Here is a 25,754-nt window from a genome sequence, read left to right as displayed (position 1 = left end):
GTTTGGTGGAGGAGGAGGCCGCGGAAGGGACACACACGGGGTCTGGAGGTGGGGATTCCACTGGTGCTAATGGTGCAGTGCAGGGGCAGGGACAGGAGGCAGCACAGGCCGCTGCGGAGGTGACTGTGTGCAATCCTGTCCATGATCCTGCCACTGCCTCATCTGGCACCAGCAGGGATGCCTACGTCCAGACCCGTTTTCAGGGAGGGGATGAGCACACAACAACTGGCCTTCCTCACCCTGCAGACGTGGCTATCTGGGACCGTGTTGAGCCTGTCCTAGCCGGGATAGTGTTGCGTCAACGGGGTATGCGAGGTGACCTGCGGTCTTTTCGTGAAGAGACTGCACGTCATCTCGGATGCCTCTTTGACCACGTTGACCTGCTGGGACGGGTCACGGTGCTGGATTCCTCCGTGTGCTGGACCTTCTTGCGACCCCCTCCTCACCTGAACCCCCTACGCGCCAGTCGTCCTCCATGCCATCTTCCCACCCATGTATCACCTGGGTACCCTGTGGAGCTGCCTCTGACCCAGCGGCCAGGCTGGTGGAGGACACATCCCTGCCACAGCCGGGAGTCGGACTTCCTGCAGGGGTGGCCACCACGACAACTGCACCCCAGCCGGAGGAGGGAGTGCAGGCAGCAAGAGCCAGGGCACGGGCACAGGCACAGCAGCAGCAACAAGGTGGGAGCCATGATGGCTCGGGGCCTTCAACATCGGAGGGGCAGGCATCGGCCAGAGGGCAGGAGGACCCAGAATTCCAAGTGTCTTCCATGTGGCAGCAGTTGGGTCACGCCATAGATGCGGAGCGGCAGTGGGCGGAAGAGGCACAGCTCACAATGGTCAGGGGGGAGAACTCCATGCGGAGGGCACTGAGGCGGGCTGAGTGCCTCGAGGCAATTCGCAGGGAGTTGAAGGTGAACATGTCGTCATCCCTGCGAACCCTCAGGGCCATGGAAGAGGACCGCCTCCAGGACATTGAGCGGGAGTTCGATGATGCCCTGGCCCGGGAAATCAAAAAGTGAGCCGTCGGACTAGCTCACTGCCATTGTAAATAGTTAGATAGTGTTAGGTTTCCTTTCTGTTTTTGTTAATTTTGGGCTGCTTGGACAATGCACCACATTTTTGTATATAGTTCTTTATTAGGTAGTGTTTTTTGTAGGTTTCATTTCATTTGTTGGGCTCATGGACCCTGGATTGGTGATTTGTATATAGTTGAACAGTGGATGTTTCTCTTTTTTATTTTAATTTCACCATGACGCAATGGATTTCAGATATTTTTTTTCCATTGGATTTGCTTTGTTGGACTGAGACTTTGGACAAATTTTCATTTGGATTTCTTTGGATTCTGATTTCATATTTTTTATTCTTTTCCGGACATGCTGCATTTTATTTCTTATTCCCATTATTGAGTGTTTTTTTTCATTACCTTCATGTTGTGTTCAATACATTTTTGTTTCATACTTCGATGTGTGGTATTCTCTCATTGGTTTCATGCAAGTCATGATATGGGTTTTCACATTCACTTGCACCCATTGTGTTTGTGTGACAGACATGAATTCATGTAATACTTGCCATTCAGGTTGTATCATGTAATGGGCATTTCTCTGTGGGTGGATGCAATACTTAGTTGGGTCTTTGGGCTGGGGTGGCGTGGGGTGTGATGTGGGTGGCCATGAGGTCCATGATTGAGGATCGTCATGACGTGGGTGCTGGGGGACATAAGTGGAGGCTTGCTGGCAGGTGCCGCTGACTGCTGGGGGTGGGGGTGCTAGAGGACATGTGTGGGACATGAGTGGGGGCCTGCTGTTAGGTGCCCCTCACTGCTGGGGGTGGGGGGTGCTGGGGGACATGTGTGGGACATCAGTGTGGGCCTGCTGGCAGGTGCCCCTCACTGCTGGGGGGTGGGGTGCTGGGGGACATGTGTGGGACATGAGTGGGGGCCTGCTGGCAGGTGCCCCTCACTGCTGGGGGTGGGGGTCCTGGGGGACATGAGTGGGACATGAGTGGGGGCCTGCTGACAGGTGCCCCTCACTGATGGTGGGTGGGGGTGCTGAGGGACATGAGTGGGATTTGAGTGGGGGCCTGATGGCAGGTGTCCCTGACTGCTGGGGGTGGGGGTGCTGGGGGACATGAGTGGGGGCCTGCTGGCAGGTGCCCCTCACTGCTGGGGGGTGAGGGTGCTGGGGGACATGACTGGGACATGTGTGGGGGCCTGCTGGCAGGTGCCCCTGACTGCTGGGTTGTGGGGGTGCTGGGGGACATGTGTGGGACATGAGTGGGGGCCTGCTGGCAGGTGCCCCTCACTGCTGGGGGGTGGGGGTGCTGGGGGACATGAGTGGGACATGAGTGTGGGCCTGCTGGCAGGTGCCCCTGACTGCTGGGGGGTGGGGGTGCTGGGGGACATGTGTGGGACATGAGTGGGGGCCTGCTGGCAGGTTCCCCTCACTGCTTGGGGGTCGGAGTGCTGGGGAACATGAGTGGGACATGAGTGGGGGCCTCCTGGCAGGTGCCCCTGACTGCTGGGGGGTGAGGGTGCTGTGGGACATGTGTGGGACATCAGTCGGGGCCTGCTGGCAGGTGCCCCTCACTGCTGGGGGGTGGGAGTGCTGGGGGACATGAGTAGGTGATCACTAGTGCAAGGTGACATGTGGCTTGGCTGGGGGGCATGCCCATGGTGGATGGGCTGCCTGCGGGACATGACCAGTGGTGCAGGGTAGTCCCCTGTGGTGTGGGCTGCCTGCAGGGGCCGTGGAGGTTGTAGAGGGAACACCTGGAAGGACCCACACTGCCAATTCACATGTAGGACTCCTCGCGCACCACCGAAATTCACATACCCCGCTCTGACAGCAAAATCGCGTGTGAAACTTCCCGCGAAGCCCTGTTATTCACGTACCCCACTCGCACAGGGCCTATTGCGTGTGAAACTTCCCACGCACCCCAGGAATACACCTTCCCCACTCGCACAGGGCATTTCGCGTGTGAAACTTCCCGCGAACCCGTTATACACGTACCCCACTCGCACAGGGCCAATCGCGTGTGAAACTTCCCGTGCATCCCAGGAATACACCTACCCCACTCGCACAGGGCCTATCACGTGTGAAACTTCCCATGCACCCCAGGAATACACGTCCCCACTCGCACAGGGCATTTCGCGTGTGAAACTTCCCGCGCACCCCGAAATACACGTTCCCTTCTCCAATTGCGTGTGAAACTTCCCGCGCACCCCAGGAATACACGTACCTCACTCGCACAGGGCCTATCGCGTGTGAAACTTCCCGTGAACCCCAGGAATACATGTACCCCACTCGCACAGGGTATTTCACATGTGAAACTTCCCACGCACCCCCGAAATACACGTACCCCGCTCCAATCGCGTGTGACACTCCCCGTGCAGCGGGGTATGTGTATTCGGAGGGGTGCGCTGGGAGTTTTACAGGCATTTTCGTGGTTGGGGCCTGTGTGCCATGTACGGGATTTGTGCGCTGTGCATGGCGCACGGGGAGGGGTTGGGGGCGTAACTGTCGCTGCTGCAGGTTGCTGCGCCACTCTGTTCCACGGCTGGTTTTGGAAGCTAAAATCCATGATTACGCTGTGCGCGGAAATGGATTTTAGCGCACGCGGCTGGTGCAGAAATTCGCACGCGCACACTGTGCACCAGCCGCGTGCGCCACTTGTGCGCTGAATTCTATGAATTGCCCCCTTAAGTCTGTGAACTTTTAGAAAGTTTTACAGTGAATATATTTACAGATAACTGGTATACCTTTTGGGGTGGTTCATAACTTGGGGTTGACAGAGGGTAGAACAAGGTTTCTTGACCTTGCATTAAAAAATAAAAAAAAAAAATAAATAAAAATCCAACATGGCACCCCGATAGTTCAGCTATCTTCAGCACTTGCGCTTCCTACTCAATTAGTAATCAAGAAGTGCATAGCACATTACAAGGTAGTAGATGATGTAGGTAGAGGAAACGCTTTTTTCTGACAGGATAGCTGAACTGACTTCTATTGATTTATATTTAGAAACATATGGCAGGAAAGAAACCATAAATACATGTATAGTAGATGAAGGGATTGTTTGGCAAGGAATATTCAAGCTGATGCCACTTCAAGAGAATTTAGATACTGGGCTATTGGTTTTAGCGAGTTTGGATGGGGAAAAGTGTTGGGTAGGCAGTGCAAAGGGAAGTAGGACACTACCCGATACAAATATCACCTCCGTGATCACAATGGCTTGTGCTCCCATTTACACATGTGTTAGAAATATCCGTAAAATATTAAAACCTATCTGGGTAAACGCAAGACATCTCAGTAATTCGAAGTAATTGGACACTAACTTATAGCTCTATTTTCCATATGGATGACCCCACAGATTAGAACTAGAATTCCCCCCCCTCCGGAATGAAACCATGGAGGGGAGGCCAGTTAATATTTGAAGTATGCCAAAAACATAGAGTATTAAAAATGTGTGGAGTATTTGCTTCTTACTAAATGCTGTAACCAGTTAACTCAAAATGTGTATTTGATTTATTAACAGGTGCGAGAAGCTCTCCCAGTTAAGTACGAGGATCCAGGTCACAGAATTTGACCAGGTAAGTGGGTGCTCGCAAAGTTATTTAAGAGAGCATCCAGTCTCGCACCACACAAAGAGGACCGCTCCAGGTCCCGTTGGCCACACAGACAGCGGTAGGAGTAGATGGGAAAAAAGACATTGGATTGACACACAACAGGAAAATGCATTGCCCTTTTGGCATCTGACGGAGAAGAAAAAAGAAGAAAAACTACTTGCCCTGTTTCTGAGGATCAAGCAATCTTGAATGATATCAAGGGTGCGTCGGGGAAACTTCCTGATCCCGTGGGGCCTGGGGAGACGGCTGCTTTGTCTTTGAAACTTTCTCAAGCAATCTTTCCCCTGTTTTCATCACTTCCATCAGGAAACAACGACACTCTGTTCGCAGATCACGTAGTACCAGGAGTCACAGGGAACAACCTGCGTCCACTGAGCTAGGTTTACTGCACAGCATGACTGTGCCCACAGGAGAACAACCACAGAGCTTGTCCTTTGCCACTCTTTTTTGCATTAAAGGAAAAGTAGGTGGCTGGGGACTGGGAAAGACTAAGAAATCACGTAATCAGGAGATCACCAGCAAATGGACTATGGTGTTTTTTGCAAGAACTTTTCGGGGAAGAGTTGTGAGGAACAATGCCTATCGTTATCTCTACTCGTACGGAGCAATTGTTTGATTGTGTGGCTAACAAGGACATTCGACGATCAAATACATAGTCCGCGAGGACGTTTTGTTTTCTTGTAGTTGTGTTAACCAGTCTTACAGTATTGATTGCTTTTAGGTTTTGGTATATCGAAAGGGGGTGCATCCATTTGAAACTTTGATATCCGTTGATAAATGTTTCTATAATGTCTTCTTCTTTCGTGCATCTGCACACTCTATCCTCTAGGGATTCCCAACACGGACTAGGTTGTTATAAAAAGACACTTCTGTTTATTACGAATGTAAGTCACATAATTTTGACTAGTATTAATTAATGTATACGTTTGCCTTTGTTATGAAGGGTGAGGCAGGTATATTGATCCTTTGTTTTAAAAACTACTGTATGCTATGCCTCTCTAAGGGCATTATTCTTTGGGTCTGAGAATGATAGCATCTCAGGGAATTTTCGATGGCACTAACTTGAACGAGTTTAAGGGCGAGCTCTGATGGCACTGGGATGCCCTCTTTTTGTAAAGAAGAGCAAGCTTAACATTGCTTTATTCAGGCCTCTTTTTGTAGATTCCTAGACCTTTCTAGTCAATAATTCCTTTTTGTGGTGGCACCTGTAGGCATCCGGGATGCCACGTCCCCTTCTCTGCGCTATGAATCACAGCCCCTATTCTGTTTCCTTCTATATACAGAGAGATGGTTCTCAGCCATTGGGTACTTTTAAGGGCTGAACCAATATTGTGAATATGATTAGTGGGAACAGAACTCCGTATGTAGATGATTCTGTTATTTCATTTGTGGCGATGTAGATATCACCGTTAAAGATCCAATGACAAACAATGTGTCTGATGAATATGATTTAGGATGTATGGACATTGAAGTGTGGAGTTGTGAGTAAAGCAAATCTATTTAGTGAGCTGTTGGCTTAGGCCAAAAAGAGGGTTTGTGAAACAGAAAATGTATAGTGCCTCCCTATATTTATATTGGCCTAAACCCAATTGCTTTACCCAGAAAACCGCATTACAAAGTTCCGATTTTGGATCGACTTTGCCGCCATTTTAAGATTCATCTGCCATTTTGATTTCTGTTTTGTACGATTCTCTGTTCTAAAATGGTTAATGTTAATGTTTAGGCTGTCCGAGAGCCGACTGTGTAGACTAGGTAAAGAGACCTTGCGTTCCATATGAACTGTCATCTAAGTATGGTCTGTGCACCTAAGACTCATCCCTGTATAAACGTTGGGACAATGAAGAACAAACATTGAGTGTATAGTCAGGCCGAACTGCATTGTGCGGAGATGTAGAACAAGGCTTATCACGGGATCCGAGAACATACACCACCATTGTGCCTTCATGGAAACGCAAATCTGTGTAATCCTTTTGCATATTATTGTATGAGCTATATGTGAACTAGGCACAAACTCTAGACCACAAATTATTAACATGAAGAGAGGCTGGACAATATTATTCAAAATTGTATAAAAGAACAAATGTTTACACGTCCAGCACTCTTTCACCTCTCTTTGACGGGCTGGTACTCATTGCGGGGTGATGAGAGCCAGATAGCTATCTGTTCTTTGTAAACTGTAGAGTAAATAAAGATCTGTGAATCTTTATAGCCCGTGTTTGGTGTATTTCATTTATGGTACCCAGCCTCGATATTTCTTTGCTTTTACATGTTCTTCTCTCACTCCCTTCCCTCCCTCCTCTCTCTCCTCACTCCTCTCCTCCACTTCACCCATGTTGCTCTATGTTTCTTCTATCTTCTCTAACTGCTTCTCCATTGACTATCCTACCCTTCTCACTAAGTCTGGTAGTAAGATGTTTAAAAAGGATATCCTGGTCCCTAACCCTGGTCTCCCTATCGCTGACACCTACACCAGTGCATCATCCAGACAGACACTCATCGACATCCTCTTTGTCGTTCCTTCACCTGATTTTTGGACTCCTCCTATGGTGTCTGTGCTCTCTCTCTTCTCTTCGTCACTCATTAATAGTGGTACTCGGTGGGAGGCCCTCCTGGACCCCTTCCACTCCTCTAAGTTCATCATTAATGTCTAACTGTATGCACCATCCTGATCCAAGGACCTCAGGCCATCCTTCTGATCTTTGATAGATGTTTCATGCACCTCATCAACTTTCCTTCGAGCTTTGACACTCTCCTCCCTGATGGCTACGAGATCCTCTCCGTGCCCAGATCCAACCGTCCTGATGGGGGCGTAGCCTTGATCTTCCCGGAGTGGATTCCTGTCTCTGTGATTCCTGTTGCAGGCCTACTTTTCCTTCAAATGCCCTGTCTATAGGCTTTCTCTCTCTCCTGGTCACTCTCTCACCATTGTCACTATCTATCGGCCACCTGGTCAGACTACCTCTTACCTCTCCAAGTGGGCTGACCTCTCCTCCTCCCTTCTGGCCTCGACCACTCAACTCCTCCTCCTTGGTGACCTCAACATTCACATGGATGCTTCCGATCCCTACTCTGGACTGTTTCACGATCTCTGTGGCTCCCTCTCTATTTCTATACTTCTCTCTGGCCCAACTCACTCTGATGTTCTCATTTCCTCTGACCTCCTCCTCTCTGACACACTCACTACTCCTCTCTCATGGAGCGATCACTTTCTCCTTTGTTCCCATCTCTTCCTCTCTACCCCGCAGGCCAAGCCAGCTCCAGCACTGCCACCTACCTACTCGCTCATCTGGCCTATGAAGCGTGTGTCAGTTGAGGCTTTTGCTGCCACTTTATCTCCCTCACCTCTGACTCTCATCCTGACACTGCCCTTTCCAAGCTCCACTCTGCTATCTCTGATACTCTCCATCTTCTTGCCCCTGTCATGAGGATCCACTTGAAGCCCAAAGCCAAGTGCAACTCTTGGTACTACCCTGACCTGTCGCCCTTAAACGCAAGTGTAGGGTGGCTGAGAGGAAATGGCAGACATCTTGCGTATCTTCTGACAAACTGGCCTGCTGCCTTCTCCATAGGCACTACCAGCTCTCTGTCTGCACTAAGAAGATAGCCCACATCCAAGCCTGTGTCTCTGTGGCGTCTAACAACTTGGCCAAACTCTCTGAAATATGCAAGGAGCTGGGCAATCCTGCTGCAGTCTCTAATTCTTCTGTCCCCTCCCAGGCCCTTTGCATGGGCCTGGCTTCTCATTTAATCTCTGAAACCCAGGACATCCTGTCCACCCTCTCGTCTTCTCCTCCTCTTCCAGCTGCTCTCTCTGCCACCTCCAGACCCCCTGCAGCTGCATTGCCCACCACTTTCTCTTCCTTTCCTCTGTTCTCCCCAACGGGATTTCTAGATAAGTCTGATCTATGAAAGTCTTGTCAAAACAGGTTCCTCCTTGCTCATCCAAAACCATCAAGGAACATATTGACACCCTAGCTCCTGCCCTGGCCAACTTCTGCAACCACTCCTTTGCCACTGGAGCCTTGTCTCGGGAGGATAGCTCAGGGGCAACATGCTTTCCTTGGAAGCAAGATGACATGGAGCAACACAAGTTCGATCCCCGGGTCCACGCTTAGAAACCTCTGGGTATTAAGCGCATTATAAATAACCTATCATATCATATCCCCTCCCCTCTGAAGCATTCTCATGTACAGCCTCTTCTCAGGAAACCCACAGCTGACCCTTCCTGCTCGGCCAACTATCGCCCAATCTCTATCACTCCTTTTCTGGGCAAACTCTTGGAAAAGCTGGCCATCTCCCAGCTTATCTTCACAGTGACGCTGTTGGTTGTCTCCATGACCATCAGTCTGGCTTCAGAGCTGCCAAAAGCACAGAAAATGCTCTCCTGAACATGTGTTTGTTTGTTTGTTTGTTTATTTATTTGTAGGGCGCGCCAGACCCGTAGGTAACTGGGCCGTGTGTTCAAGAATACTTTAAGTTTACAGGTTACAGTTACATACAGTTACAGATTCCAAGTAATTACATGGTGCATTGACAGCAAAAGGATGACGATATACAAGGTTATATACACAGGTATTTGTACACAGAGGTGCACAGTATACATTGAGAGTTAAAGGAGCATGTCGGTGTACGCTCAGTTGCAGGTTGACAGGGGGGTCAGGCGTGAGTAGTCCTATTGTCGGTCAGTTATAGGTAATTTTCTTTGAGCCATTTAATACAGTTGAGTCTGAAGTGTGGATAGGATTGGTCAGACCTTAGGGAAGATGGGAGAGAGTTCCACAGCTGGGCCGCTTTGACAGGGAAGCTGTTGCCTCCGGCTGTGCTCAGTTTAAATGGGGGTACAACTAGCTGGTTGGTATATGCTTCTCGGGTGGGTCTGTTAGAGGTTCGTCTTTTGAATTTTTCTGTTAGGTATTTGGGGGCTAGGTCATTGATACTTTTGAATGTTAGTGATACTGTTTTAAGTTTAATTTTGTCGGTTGTAGAGAGCCAGTTAGATTGTCTTCTGATATCAGATATGTGCTCTCTTCTTGGGATTCCTAGTGCGGCTCTAAGGGCGTTGTTCTGCAAGGTTTGGATTTTTTGCAGTGTGTGTTTATTGGACCCGATGTATAATGCGTTGCAATAGTCCAATACCAGAGCTCTTGATAGGGTGAGGCAGCTGGTAGTGGACAAGTATGGTTTAGCTGCTCTAATCAGCTTACAGGTGTAAGCGGTGCTAGAGGCCATCACACTCACCTGCTTTGTTAGGGAGAGGCAAGAGTCGAGGTTAAAAACCAAATGTTTTTACCTCTTTTGCTACTTTGATGGTGTTGCCAACTATAACAAATGATGAATAGTCATTGTTCAGTCTTTTGATATTTTGTGCGTTGCCCAGTATGATGAGTTTCGTTTTGTCATCATTCAGGCATAGACCACGACGGGCCATCCATGCTTGGATGATGAGGTATATCTTGTTCACCAAGTCCAAATCCTGTTCGTAATCCCCCGAAAGTGGGATGTGAATCTGAGCGCCATCTGCATAGTTTGTGTAGGTGACACCCAGAAGGTCCAGATCATCGAACAGGGGCTTCGTGAAGATGTTATACATAGTCGGAGAGACACAGGATCCCTGGGGAACACTGCATGTGATGGGTACTGATTCAGATGCTGCAGAGGTAGAGAAAACCCTCATGGTTCTGCCACTTAAGAACGACTTGATCCAAGCAATGGCATGTGTAGAGAAGTGGGCCGCAGATTCCAGGTGGGAGCAGAGAACATCATGGTCCACCAGGTCAAATGACGCTGAGAGATCCAATAGGAGGAGTAGGGCAGTTTTTTCACGATCTCTCAGCTCATCGACTTGGGTTTTGAGATCGATAAGCGCAGTTTCTGTACCATGTTGAGGCCTGAAGCCTGATTGTCTGGTACCTAATAGTTGATGCAGCTCTAGGTATTTTTGGATCTGTAGATAAGCCACTCTGTCTAATATTTTTAGCAGGAATGGTACCGTAGTGATTGGTCTGTAGTTGGTGGTGATGGAGGGGTCAAGGGTTTGCTTTTTGAGAAGGGGGAGGACCCATGATTGTTTAAGGTTGTCTGGTATTGTGCCTGATGCAAAAGAGGCATTGATAAGTTTGGAAATAAATGGGGATAGGTCTCTGGCCGCGTCTTTTATCAGTTGTGCTGGGCATATGTCAACTCGACGGTTGGTTTGAGTGAAAGTATTATTTTTTTCAATCTCTGAAATGGTTACTTGGTTGAAGCTGAATTTATCTTCTGGTTTGGTAGAGGTAGGTGGTTTACCATTTTGATAGGTTGAAGGAGGAATGTTTTGTTTCTTATTCTCAATTTTTGTTTGGAGTGAGGTGATTTTGTCGTTTAGAGCTTTTTGGATGTTAGAGCACCACGTTTTATTTTTGTCACAGTTGTCAGGAATAGGGATGGGGTTTTCCAGTTCCTTTAGTATAATGAATAGCTCTTTGGTTCTGGATTTAGCCTGTAGTATTCTGTTGTTAAAATTCTCTTTTTTTGCTCTCCTTATTTCATTTTTGTAAATCTTGGAGGCATTGATGAGAGCTGCTTTATTTGTCTCAGATGGAGTTAGTCGCCAGGCGGATTTGCTTTTGCGTTTTTCAATCCTTAGGGATTTGAGAAGAGGGGTGAACCAGGTGTTTAGGTGTGCTCTGGGCTTACTTTTTCTCATTTTCAAAGGGGCAATAGTGTCCGGGGCTTTGGCCATGGTTGAGTTGAATTTGTTTACTAGAGTTGATGGATTTAGCTAATCAGGTAAGGAATTTAGAGTTGGGAGGATAAGTGGTAGCAGTTTTTCCATAGTTATGTTTTTTTTATTTCTGGTTGGTAAGGGGGGTGGCCAATATAGTTTCCTTAGGTTGGTCGGTGTTTTCGTTTATGAGGAAGGTTATTAGCGCATGATCTGTCCATATATGTGGGCAGACATCAGTAATTGTTACATTACAGTTGTGGTTGGCTACCCAGTTGAGTGTTCGACCTTTTTCGTGGGTAGGTTGTGATATTCTTTGGATAAATCCAAGTTCTGTAATGAGATTGGCGATATTGATCGCTTGCAAGTCTTTGTGGTCATTGAAGCCTAAATTCATGTCTCCCAGAAGGATGGCTTGCGATGAGTTTTTCAGATTATTTGAGAGGATCATAGAGATGTCCTCCTTAAAGGTTCCAATGGGGCCTGGTGGCCTGTAGATGAGGTGTATATTGATAGACTGAGAGGATGATGTTAAGAGTTTAGTGGTTAAGGATTCGCAGGATTTAGTATTTGAAGGCGTTTCTATTTTTATGGTGAGATTGTTTTTAGCGATGATGGCTAGGCTGCCTCCTCGAGAGTTGGTTCTATCTTCTCTGAGAATGTTGTAGTTAGGGGGCAGGGCAAGCATCAGAGCGGGTCCTGCTGCTTGGCGCAGCCAGGTTTCTGTTATGGCTAGCAGGTCATAATCACCTATTTGGATGAGATCGGCGATTTCGGTGGCATATGCTATTAATGACCTGGTATTAATAAGGTCACCCTTCAGGTGTGTGTTTGGTTTAGGTGTTGCGGAAGTGACGCAACTTTTATTTTTGGTAGGTTTATTGCTTGACATCCGGTGATTGTTGATGGGACTGTTAATGTGGGAGTCTCTTTTGGTGGGGGAGGTTTTAATTTGGGGGCATTACGTTGGATGTCTCTTCTATTAGTAGGTTTGTTGACTAGTCTGGCTAGAGGTTCATAGATTTTAGGTAATCTTGACCGTAACTTTGCATTTCTGCTTAAGGTGTCGCACAGGATATTTGTTAGAGGGTGGTGGAGGATAGGTGACTTTATAGACTGTGGGTTAGCGTCTGGGGTGATGGAGGGTCGGTGCTCGTCAGAATTCAGTGTCACAGTAGGCATAGATTGCGGTGGGTGGTTTCCTGTTGTCATTGTGGATCAGAGGGTGGACAGGAAGATGAGGGTGGAGATCGTTCTATCCTAGGGATAGTTGTCTATATCTGGTGGGGGGGGCGCAGTAACATCTAGGAAAGTCACTAGTAGGTTGTTGAATTCGTGATTTCTAGCATTGTAGTAGCATCATATTGATTAGCAGCAGCAGTGGCCTAAGATATAGGCAACACAGGGCTGGGTATAGTCAGCACAATGGCTAAGTATGGGCAATACAAGGCAAAGTATAGGCAGCACAAGGCTAAGTATAGGCAACACAAGGCTAAGTATGGGCAGCACAAGCTAAGTATGGGCAACACAAGGCAGAGTATAGGCAGCACAAGGCTAAGTATATGCAACACAATGGCTAAATATGGGCAACGCAGGCTAAGTGTGGGCAGTTAGCGCTATTTTGCAAGATAGCATCCGCAATATTCAGGACGCTAACCGTTGGTAGGCTAGATGCAACATATAAATACTAGGCTGAAATAGGCTAGATTCAACACAGGCACAGCGGGCTGAGATGGGCTAGAGACAGCATAGGTATGGTGCAATGAACTGAGTACAGGATAGGCACATCGGTATTACAAATATGGCAATTGATTTTACTTATTGCACTAGGTCAGGACAGGGTAAGCGCATGATAGAGGTGAGCAGTGGGCCAGTTCAACTTTGACTAAGTGGGCATAGGGCTCTGTATGCACAGTACACAGAATGTTCTAGGACAAATCAGAGTAGGCAGGTTTAACAGTTCTACAGTACCTGGGTGCAGATTAGCATTTTCTACAGTGCCTAGATACGAATTTCAGCGCTAGGGCTTGGAATGCTAGGTAGTCTCAAAGGTGCAGGTTTAACAGATTAGTATTTTCTACAGTGCCTAGATACGAATTTCAGCGCTGGGGCTTGAAATGCTGGGTAGTGTCACAAATACGGGTTTCACAACTGTACAATACCTAGGTCTAAAAACAGTATGTGGAGGTGGCATACTAGTGGTGGTAAGACACAGGTACATTTGAGCTAGATACAGGTTTAAGAGTATAGGCCAGAAGACTTCACGAGGATGGGAGCTCAAGCTGAGGGTGGCGAGCCTCTCGAGTGATTGCGCAATCTCAAGCTGCTTGATCAGATGTATGGCAGTGGGAGTCTAGTGCAGCACGTATTTGTGAGGAAAATTTCTGCACGCAGAACATTAGAACATCACTGATGAATAGCAGTGGGAATGATAAGCGGTCTAAGTCAAGTAGCAAGTATTCTATTTCAGCTAGATGCCGTGCATCGGTATGTAGAGCACTTTTTTGTTTGCCGGTATGCTATAGTGCTGGAGGTAGTAGCGCACGGTCTATGACTTACTGTGCAATGGGATGGATTAGGTGACCATCCGCGACATGGCTACTGGTGGGCGCTCAGACAAGGGGCGCAAGATGACCACAAGCGTGAGATTTTGGGGTGTGTGTAGGCACAATGAGGCAGCGTGTCATCGCCTTGCGCCGGTTGCGCACGGTCAGCACCGTCAGCTGTGCCTTAATTCGTGCCTTGGCTCGGGCCGGGGCTTGCCTGCCAGGGATGAGTGATTGGCCTGAAGAAAGATGTATCAGCAGATCAGGTCACAGAAAAAACAGCTGATCAGAGGTGGAGTGTGGGGGAGGTCGCTGTGTGAAGACCTGCTCTCCAACCTTGATTCTAATCTCCCCTCTGTCCTCATCCTACTCAATCTCTCGTCTGCCTTTGACACGGTCAATCATGCCATCCTGCTCAACCACCTCTGTGATAACCTGGGTATCACTGATCAGGCCGTGGCCTGGCTGACCTCCTTCCTCTCAAACCGACCCTCCCAGATCCAACTTGAGTCCTTCCTTTCCTCCATCTCATTCTCTACCTGTGGTGTTCCCCAGGGGTCTAACCTCTCTCCCTGGCTTTTCAACCAATACCTGGCACTCCTTGCCCACTGCATTGCCGCTCTCTGCTCCAGCTTTCAGTGCAATGTGGATGACAGATCATTTTTAGGCTCTCCTCTGCCACCTCTTCTCCCTCTCTCATCTCTGACTGCCTGTCTGCAATCCAAGAGTGGTGTGCTGCCAATGATCTTTGCCTTAACGCCAGTAAGATAGAGATCCTCCTCATCAGCACTCCTTTATCTTACTTTCCTTCCACTCTCTGGCTGGACTCCCATTGCTCTCTTGCTGCCCCCACCTGTGAGGTTAAGAACCTCAGGGTCATCTTTAACTCCATGTTTTCCTTTTCACTACACATCTCTGAAGTCTCTAAGAAGTCAAACTTCCAACTGCACCTCTTTAGAGGTATTCTTCCTTTCCTCTCCTTACCCCAGAAGCTCACTTTCTCCAGAACTCTGGTTCTCTCTAGGCTAGACTACTGCAACATCCTCTTTCTAAATCTGCCTGCTACCACTCTCCACCCTCTGCAACTCATCCAGAACAGGACTGCAAGACTTGTCCTTGGCCTCAAACCCAGGGATCACATCTCTCCAGGACTGAAATCTCTGCACTGGCTCCCAGTGGATGCAAGGATTATCTTCGATAACCTTTTAATTCTCCACAAGGCCTTCTGGGGCTTGGGTCCACAATACCTTCAACTCTGCCTTCGGAAATACCTTCCTACCCAAGCTCTTTGCTTCTCCACCTCCAACTCCCTCAGGGTCATCCGCTTCTCCAAGCAACGAGTTGCTGGTCGGTCTCTTTTTTCGGCTGGGGCCTCCCTCTGGAACAGCCTCCCGGCCTCTCTGAAACTTGTGGAGAACCATCTCTGGTTCTGGAAGCACCTTAAGACCTTCCTCTTTGCTTCTGCCTTATCTCTTCCTCTCCCCTGCTGATCTCTCTCTGTTTCTGCACTGGGCATCTGCCTACCCTCTGATTTCAAGCCCCGATCCCTGCCAAAACGTGCTGCTTACCCCGCACTGCCCCCTGGCAACTCTTGCACTTGGGTCTGTATCTGCAACCCTGCAGTCCCCTTACCTGCACTTATTACACACCCGTTGTCTGCGCTTTGGTCATGCGCTTGCCACCCGCTAGCTGCACTACCTGTTGTTTTGATCTTGTGTTGAGCACTTTCCACTCCTCCCCCGCCCTTGCACTTTCCCCCTCCTCTGCACTTGCGTGTTCTCAGTGTCACTGGGCTAAGACTATTTCAGCCACAAAATGCAAGTAAATCAAAGTGCTGGACTTATGTGGTACGTTCCTCATCACGCCAGTGAAATAACCTGTGCACCCCTGCTTTAATGGAATGAGTGGGCCTTCCATGGACGATTAGAACTTTTTATATCAGAAGTCAACATGAGTAGGACGATTCAAGCGTCTTCAGATGATGATCACGTGACCTCCTGGCTCAGAAGCACCTGCTCACACTACTTTAGAAATGAAAGAAACAAGTGCAACGCGTGGCCTGATGCATGCCTCTGCACCCCTCAGCAGTTAAGGGGTTAATACAAGCACGCATTACCGCCACCTTCATCACCCTCTGCTCGCTGCACGTGTGGCAGGTGTGTTTTCATTCGTGAATCCACGGTGTGAGGAAAACACCTTGGATGGGAGCAGTGCTGCTGCCTAGCTCCGCGTTCTGCTTGTATTTGCCTTATTAGTGATGTGTTTAGTTAATTACCATCTGCGTCACTCTGTTGCTCACCCACACGCCTTCTGTTGTTGACAGCTCCAGGAGGCCGCGTGCGCGCTGCCACCTGCCAGTCACCCGCTGCTCACACCCCCTCACCCCCCAGTGGCTGCCTGCAGCGATGGGATTTTCCCAACGTTTGCGAATAGGTATGTGTGTGTGTCTGTGTGTGGCGTGGGTTGTGTGGTGTGTGTGTCTATGGCGTGGGCTGTGAGGGGTGTTTGTGGTGTTTGTGGTGTGGGTCTGTCTCTTTTGCGTGTGCAGTGTGTGGTGTGTGTGTGGGGGTGTTTGTGGTGCGTGTGTGCTCTGTACTGTCTGTCTATGGCGTGTGTGGTTTGTGTCTGGTATCTTTGTTTGCGGTGTGGGTGTTTGATGCGTGTGTGTGCATCTATGGCATGTGAGGTGTGTGTGGGGGGGGTCTGTGGTGTGTGTGCTGTGTGCGTGCGTGGCGTGGGCTGTGTGTGTGTGTGTCTGTCTGTCTATGGCTTGGGCTGTGTGGGGTGTTTGTGGTGTGTGTGTGTATATATGGCATGGGCTGTGTGGTTTGTGTGTCCGTGGCGTGTGCGGTGTGTTTTGGTGCACGTGTGTGGGTGGGTGTTTGTGGTGTGTGTGTGTGTCTATGGCGTGTGTTGTTTGTATCTGGTATCTATGTTTGTGGAGTGGGTGTTTGGTGTGTGTGCATCTATGGTGTGTGTGTGGGGGGTGTTTGTGCTGTGTGTGCTGTGTGTATGTTTTCTAAAGAGTGGTAGTCCCCTTACTGCTATGGGACGCATTGCTTTATTCTCCTTTAGGTTGTGTCAACTTGTGACACGACGTGTATTATTTTAAAACGATTACAAACTATATTTGTCATTTTCTGGAGACTATAATCCATTCCTATGTACCTGGCAGAAACCCCGCAGGGGCTTTTTGCTATTTTGTTAACTGTGGAACCAGCAAACCTGGACTCTAATTTTACCGCTCACACTTGAGAAGACAAAAGTGTTTGTCCTGTCCTAAAAACCCACTAGATCCTACTTCCCTGAGACAGCACCGGCCTCAGCTGACGCGGACCCAAATTCACTCTGAACCCCAGTCACTATGGGTGCTGCCCCTATATATTGCCAGCCCTAAACAAAATAAGCGCCCAATGTAGTGGCACTGTGATCAGCATGTTTAAAGAAATCCCCCTCACAGCCAGTCTGCCCCCCCACTCCAACGATAACCCACAGAAGTCATTGTGCCAGTCCCTGGACTGCACCAACAATCCTCCTCCTGCACCCTAATATCTGCCCACACGCACCCCCCTTGCCACTGCACTGTGATCCCTTCTATCCCCAGATCTTAGTTCAGGGGTCAGCGCCTTCAACAGCATCTCAAGGCCATCTACACCACCGCGTGATCCTCCACGAGTATTCCCTGGCCCCCCTTCCAACCTCCCTCAATACCAACTGCTTCCCTGTTCCTTGCCATGCACGCCTGCCTGTTGCCCCCCACTGCACCGGGAGCCCTCTGCACCCCCGGACCATGCAGTTTAGTCCCTCCCACACCTCACGCATCAATCGCCACATCCCCCCTACTTTGCCACTGCGATCCCCATGCTCGCCCTTGTGGGTGCTCGAGACAATCACTGCTTCCCTTGCAATGCACCAGGGACTGCCCGCACCCTCTGCCCATGCATTTCAATCCCTACACCAGCTACCTCATGCAGAGCCTCCGCATCCCTCCTACACCCTGGAAGCCGCTCTTTTCCCTCCTGCCCAGTTTGGGTGGTGGGCGGGGGCTTGTACCCGCAGGTCTGCAGAACGATAGCATCAGTGTTTATACTCGCAATCTACCTGTGGGGCAATCCTCCCCCAATGTTGGAGCAGGGGGGCGTCCGAAGAGCTAGAGGATACCCCAACGCCGCCTCTGCCCCAGGCCCCGGGCAATATGCAACATGGGCCGATAGAGGGCTTGGGAGGTTAGGCGCAGGGTGGGGTAGAAACGGCGGAAAGGCCATATGGAGGGGCGTCCGTATGGCGCCCAAAGGACAAAAGGCCCAGGGAGGCCAGGAAGTGGCACCTGGGGAAGGTGCAAAAGGCAACAGCTGGGGCCGGGGAGGAAGCCCGGCCTCCAAGGAAGGAACAAAGAGGGTAGGGTGTATAAGTAGCCCCAGCAGAAAAGAAAGGATACCAAACCAGATAAGGAGCTCACCTCTCTCGGGTAAGCTCCTAGGGCCTGGAAAAGGGAAAGTAAGAAAAGTTTGCTCTTGCGGGCTTACTCTTCCAGCTTCCCTGGACGTTTGCTCTTGCGGGCTTACTCCTGATATTTCCCCTGGACGTTTGCTCTTGCGGGCTTACTCCGTTTTTCCATTCAATTACTACGACGAAAGAACGAAGGAGAGGAGAGAAGCTGCAGCTCGCTCTTACCGGTGTCAGCGGAGGGCGGGCATCAGCGACGAGAAAATAAGCCGGAAACCAGAGGTCCGCGGTGAGTGAAAGGCCAGCCGGAGTGACGGAGGGACTGTGCAGCGGCGCCGGGACATCGAAGATCCAGCTCCAGCGCGGCACAGGGAGGCATGTTGGGAGCAGGAGGGTCACACAGTGGGAACCAGGCGGCGCACAGAGAGGAGACATCACAGCGGGGAAAGGCAGACAGCCCAGCCGCAGCGAGCAGCGAAGGCGGTTGGAGGCGAAGGAGGCCCGCAAACAATAGGGGGCATGGCCTAAGCAATCGAACAGGAAAACACGGAAGCAAAGGCCCTTAAAGGGGCAGGCAGCAGGTTTTGAAGTGCAAACAGCCTCGTGCTTAAAGGACACACGCTCCACCATAACTATAAGCGAGCAAAGCCACCGACAAGAAAAGGAAGCACGGATAAGAAAAAACGTTTTTGTTTAAACAAGTGGAAGCCAAAGGGGAGAGAAGGGAACATTCAGACCAGGAAAATGGCAGAGGAAAGGGCAAGAGGGCCAAGGAATTCAGCGAATGGGCCAAAAAAGCGGAGGAGGAATATGGGGCACAATGGGTGCTCGAGGTGATGCAAAAGGAGGAGAGGGCAAAGGCAGGATCACCTTTGCTATTCATAGAGCCCAGCAGCAGTGAAGGAGAGGAGGTGGTGCCACAAGGACAGAAAAGGAAGAGAGAGGAGCCAAAGACATCACTACCACAACAGGAGGCACTGAGGCAGAAAAAGAAGAGAAGAAAAAACAAAGGTACTGTAAAAATTGATGTGGGAAAGAAAATTGTTGAAATGTTGAAAAACTTGTGTCACTGGTACGGGTAAGTCGCCCAGAACCAGTGGCAGAAGGAGTAGGAAGAGCAGGGGTCTTCATCTTCAGAGGAAGGGAGCAGCGATGATGGAGAAAGGGATTACCTAAGAGCATGGGTAAAATGGAAAGGGGTTGTAAGCAGGGAAAAGAGGGCAGGTGGGGCAGGGGAGAAACCCAGGGAAACCCCGCTACCAGTGGCACAAGAAGAACTTGGGGTACCAAACCAGGGAGGGGCACCAATGGTAACCACCCCACAACCAATAGCACCGACAGGGCCACCAGCAATAATAACCACTCCGCATCCAGTAAAGCCAATAGGGCCAACAGCAGTGGTACCCACTCCACAGACTGCAATGCCAATAGGGCCAATAACAGTACCATTGGCAGGTAACCCACCTCAGGGGGTGGTACCACCAGTGGTAACAGCTACAGTTTCAGCAGATAAAGAAGGGGGGCCGGTCATGACAAAATATGGCAGACCCACAATGGGCAAAGATGAGCAGGGCAGGTGCTGAAGGCAATGGCTTGGTACATAAACGACAAGGTAAAGGAAAAAATATGGAGAAAAGAATTGATTGATATTTTTACTCTGTTAGACTGTCAGAAGAGGGGAATGAATGTGGCATTGGAGGACATAAAAGAGAACGAAAAAGGCCTACTGAAAAGGGGGCCAGTAGCAAGAAATTTTGACAACTGGATGATAGCTTTTAATATAATGTCCACAATCATATTACAGAAATTTCCAGAAGACGGGTTAGCATTAGTGGCATATCAGCAAAGGGTGTTAAAGGTGCACACAGCGTTTGGGGGGGACGCGTGGCTAGAGTACGACTACAAGTTCAGAAAGGAGATGGACTATTTTCCAGATATGGGATGGGATGAGGAGAATTTTAACCTCTACGTATTTAACGTATTGAAAGAAAAATGGGAAACAAAGGAGCGTAACACAGGAGGGCAGCAGAGGAGGCAATATTGGAAAAACGATTACAGAGCTGATTATAGATACAATGCCCGGAAATATGAGAATAACTATGACAGAACAAGGGATCAAAATTTTCGGAGCAGGAACTATGGGTCACAGAGGGGATGGCAGAGCAGCCTGCCGCCATCCACACAGGGGGGAGGCAACGGGAGCACGGGGACAGCACGGGCAGATGCAGGGCAATGCAGAAATTTTGAAAAAGGGGTGCCTTGCAGCTGGGGATGGAAGTGTAAGTTCAGTCACAAATGTGAGAGGTATAAGGGTGACCACAGCAGCTCCAAGTGCACAAGGTCAGCAGCAGCAATGAAAAGAGGAACTAGGGACTGGAACAGGAAGGGAGACACACTGGTAAAAATTGAAAAAATGGAAAAGTGGCTCCGGGAGTACCCAGACCAGGAAGCAGCAAACATGATCAGACAGAGTTTTCAAGAGGGCTTTAACATACCTTTTATAGGGCAAGGATCACAGGACACTCCAAAAAACCTAAAATCCCCAATTGAGAATACATAGATAGTGACCAGAAAAATTCAAAAAGAGGTAGAATTGGGTAGGATAGGGGCTTCGTTCTCCACAATGCCATTTGCTGATTTTAAATGTTCACCACTGGGGTTAGTTCCCAAAAAAGAGGAGGGGGAATACAGATTAATCAACCACCTGTCATACCCCAAAGGGGCATCCGTGAATGATGGCATCTCACAAAATGAAGCAACAGTAACCTACTCTGACTTTCAGGAGGCGGTATAGCTAGTGAGGAAGGCAGGAAAGGGTGCATGGATGGCAAAGACGGACATCAAGTCAGCTTTCCGCCTGTTGCCTGTCAACAGCGAATCGCAAAGGTGGCTGGGCATGCATTGGGCGGGCAAATACTTCATAGTATTCCCATGTGGTGTGCCATTTCTTGTGCATATTTCGAAAGGGTAAGCTCATTTCTGCAATGGGCAGTCACAAAGGAGATGGGGGAGGCCCGGATAGTGCACTATTTTGATGATTTTCTGTTTGTGGAGCCCAAGGGTTCAAAACTATGCAAAGCAACTCTGGACAGATTTGTGGAAATGACAAGTGACTGGGTATTCCACTGGCGGAGGAGAAAACAACGGGCCCCACGCAGATTATTCAATTCCTAGGGATAGAGATTGATTCAAGCAAAGGGATATGCAGGATACCAGAGGACAAGGTGGCAGATCTACTACTAACAATAAAAGAGCTGAAAGGAAGGAACAAGGCGACAGTAAGAGAATTACAAGCACTCGCAGGGAAGTTAAACTTCGCAGGAAGGGTCATCGCGCAGGGGAGGGTGTTCCAAAGACGCATTGAACTAAGGACAGGGGGGCCAGGATGGGGCACTACAGAGTAAGAATCGGGGGAGGGATCAAAATAGACCTAGAAGTTTGGGCAGAATTCCTGAGGAAGTTCAATGGGACGATCATCTGGCGATCACCCATAAACAATGAAGGGAAAAGGGTCTTGTTCACTGATGCAGCCGGGGGCTGGGGCTTTGGCGCAAAATTGGGTAAGAAATGGTGTGCAGAGGAATGGCTAGAGACATGGCAAGAGGCAGAGTGGACAAAAAACATAACGCTACTAGAACTCTTTCCAATCTGGGTAGCACTATGCACATGGGGGGATGATCTTAGGAACAAAGAAGTGGTGGTATGGTCAGATAATATGGCGGTGGTACATGTTTTGAATAAAGGAAGCGCATCTTGCACAATGGTGTTGGAATTGATGAGAGCCATCACATTGGAATGCCTTAAAATGAATGCAAACATAAGGGCAAGGCACATCGCTGGAGAAGCAAATTTAGTGGCTGATGCGTTGTCTCGTTTTCAGTGGGGAAAGTTCAGGGAGCTGAGACCGGACGCCGACAAGGAGAGAACGTCCACGCCGCGGAAGGCATGGGTCCCACTGGAGGCAATGGAAGGGAAGGCACGGTTGGCCACAAGGTCGACTCTAAAGAAACCAGAGAACCACGGAGAGTGGAACGGGTCATCGACAAGCTGACCAGTAATGCCCTAACGTACAAAACGGGTAAGCTGTACGAGAAACATGTAAAAGATGTGTTGATTGAAACAAGAGCAGAAAGTGTGGGGGAAATCTCAACTGAAAAAATGTGTACATTTTTGGAAGGGGCGTTTGCAAAAGGGAAACGGAAAAGCTGGGCAGCAGCACACCTAGCTGCGGTAGCATACACCACAAAGGTGGCGGGGGTGCCAGACCCAACCAACAGCCCAAAAATAAAATATACTATGAAGGGATGGGCAAAATTGGAGGGAAAAAAGCCAGATACCAGAAGGCCAGTAAACCTTGGGAAACTAGTGATTCTGCTAAAAGTATTACAAGAAACATGCAGCACCAAATACGAAACAGCATTTTTCAGGGCAGCATTTGCACTGGCATATTATGGGGCTTTTAGGGTAGGGGAGCTGGTGGCCAGCAACACCACAGCAGGAGATGGCCTGGCGAGGAGCGAGATTAGTATGGGGTGTAAGGGTATGTCCATCATGCTAAGAAAATCTAAGACGGACCAGCAGGGAAGGGGAGAGCAATAGACCTCAATTGCATTAAAGAGAAGGACCATTGTCCAAGATGTATCACCCAAGAATTCTTAGATATCCATCCAGAGGTCGACAGACAACTATTGATACATAGGGACGGCAGCGCGCTCAGCAGGTACCAGTTCCAGGCGGTACTGAAACTGGCAGTGTCCAAAGCAGGTTGGGATCCAGCGGAATTTGGGACACACTCATTCAGGATAGGCACTGCTACCTCCGCATGGGCAGGGAGCCTGGGAGCAGAAGGGGTGCAAAAAATTGGGAGGTGGAAGTCTCAATGTTTCAAAAAGTACATTAGGGAGGAACTCATATGACCGCTTTTTCCCCATTCTTACAGAGACAGGCCCCTACAAATCGGCATGGATAGTGGGGCACTCCTTCGTGACACGGGCAGGCAGGTGGACGGAGGAAGTGAAGCAAGGACTACACTTCACAAATACAATTACATCATGGTGGGGCCTCCCGGGGATGCATTGGGAAGACATCCACGACAGGCTGTCAGACCTAATCGGCTTTAGGGACCCCCCCGAGTACCTGGTTATACACCTCGGGGGGAACGATTTGGTGAGCACAAACAGGGGAGAGCTGCAGAGAAACATCTGCGAGTCCCACAACTGTTGGAAGACTGACATTTTTATGTCCGAAGTAATACCAAGAAGGGTCTGGTATGGGGCACACCGGAGGCAGGCAATTGAAACTGCCAGAAAACAATTTAACAAATCAGTCGAAATACTGTAAGAGTACAGGACTCCATTTCGTGAGACACGGCCTCTAGCAAAATAACCCAGAAATGTTTCACGAGGACGGGGTGCATCTTTCAATCAAGGGAGATAAGGTGTTCACTGACAACATTTTTAGGGCACTCCGGGAGCGAGGGTGCAGGTAGGCGGGCTTTTGGGGGGACCTGAGCGGGCGGGTCAGCACCCACTCAGGTGTGGCGGCATGTGCCCAGGAACGGAGGCCCAAGGGTAACCAAAGACTCTGGAGGAGCCTTGGGCAACTCCATAACTGGACACAAGGTGCCCAAAAGCATATGATTGGTGTATTGGTTATTTTTTGTTGTTATGCATTTTCTGTAAGAAAATAAAATGCCTACGGCCTATAATTTTTCCACAAAACTAAGTATTGGTCTGTTATGTTATTGCCTAGGTAGGGATCAGGTAAGGGGAGCAAGTGGAACCAACACTACTCAGCCTATGCATGGATCAACACTAATGCCGGTGGAGGATGGGCCGCTCTTCCTCAACTGCCGCCGTTTCAAAGCGCTAATGTGACGATGGGGAGCCTCAGCCCTGTGGAAAAGGGAGAGCACATGGCTACGAATACAGTTGGAGACGGCATACGGTGTGAAAAAAGCGACTCTAACTCTGGATCTAACATCAGAAAATATTTCAACCCCCCAGATGGGCCAGCTAGACTGTCGCAACTCTGACCGGACTGCACAGCTGGCAAAACAGCTTACAGAAAAAAATAATTCACAAAGACGAAAAAGCCTTTCCACTATGCAGGAATGCTCGGAAGCTCTAAATGATGAGCAGTCTTATTCAGAGAGGAGAACTACTATATTCCATCATCCTTCAAGTTCAGAGGGCGTGGTAAGACCTCCAGTATTTAAGGCACAATGGAGAGAAGATGTGAAGAGGGTCTCTCCCCTCCATTGGTGTTCCAAAGTCCATACGGAAAGACACCTAGCAACTGAGGGGTGGCACTTAAATGAGGAGATCCGTGCAAGGAGTGAAAATGTGTGGGAGGAGGAGTCCATACACAAACTTTCAGAAGTCAGCCAGAGTTCGGCTTCATCCACTGGCGGCTCCCACAATAGATATAATGAAGCTGAGGCAGGCTAGCCCCGAGCAGGCTTCTCACTTAGAGATGACCGAGGCCATATCCAAAATACGATGATGGCCACTCTTGCGGTATCAATGGCCCCTTTCTGCAAATTATACAAGGCACTAAACATGACACTGCAAGACCAGGACACCCTAACCGCCATGGTTCATACAAGAATGATCAGTCGGGAAACCTTTGTTAGCAAGGTAGAATCAAGGCTAAACGCAGAAGCGGAATCTTCCGCTCAGCGGCAGTCCTGGTTCTGTGACCCGGCGAGGAGGGAGAACTTAGATAAAACCGCATTGATGGAACCTAGAATTGAAGATGATAAATGGAAGAGAATGCACAGAAACGAATGCCAGTGCCAAAAAATTATAGTCCCATGCCTACTACATAAGAAATTCCAGATCACCCCAGGAGATGCTAAATTCAGTGCGGATCCCAGAGGAGGATTCAGCGAATAGATCTACTACGGGCGAGGGGACAACAAACCAGTCCTCCACCTTTGCAATACTCAATCCAGAAAAACCACATGACTTGGGGATTGGAATCCGAAAAAGGAAAAATGGCCAACCACCGGCAGAGAAGAAATCTAAAAATATAACCCAAGCCGAAAGTGAAAATCAAATGGCTCTAGAGCCTTTCTGCAAAACATCAAAGCTCCAGCTCTCCCATGCACTTGCGTGTTCTGAATGTCACTGGGCCTAGTAAGATCGCTGTTTTGTTCTCTCCTGTTCCCCTCCCTTGCCTTGTCGTGCTCTGAAACACTTGTGTACGAGCGCGATAGAAATAAAATATCAATCAATCAATCAATCAATCAGCTAGAGAGGAGCCCTCCCAATCATCCAAGAGACCCCAAATTGAACTAGTGATCCACAATGAAGTGAACCCTTAGATAAGTCACCTAGCAACTACCCTGAGCCTCAGTCCTCATGACGAACCAAGGAAGCTCGGCTCTTCCTCAGGGAGGTGCTTGAGTGACCTAATTGAGATCATTGATA

General features: G+C 49.1%; 1 long non-coding RNA gene across 1 annotated transcript in view; it reads right to left on the bottom strand.

The window, feature by feature from the left end:
• The window catches only part of LOC138522681 (uncharacterized), a 168,718-nt gene extending 149,950 nt beyond the window's left edge, over window positions 1-18,768 (bottom strand). Inside the window, exon 1 of the long non-coding RNA XR_011283327.1 lies at window positions 18,550-18,768. This is a non-coding gene — a long non-coding RNA (uncharacterized lncRNA). The remainder of the gene's footprint in view (window positions 1-18,549) is intronic.
• Window positions 18,769-25,754: the final 6,986 nt, after the last annotated feature.

The sequence above is a fragment of the Ambystoma mexicanum genome, chromosome 1q (assembly GCF_040938575.1).
Source record: "Ambystoma mexicanum isolate Mex_15411 chromosome 1q, UKY_AmexF1_1, whole genome shotgun sequence".
Taxonomy (NCBI): domain Eukaryota; kingdom Metazoa; phylum Chordata; class Amphibia; order Caudata; family Ambystomatidae; genus Ambystoma; species Ambystoma mexicanum.
This window is presented reverse-complemented; position numbering and strand designations above follow the sequence as displayed.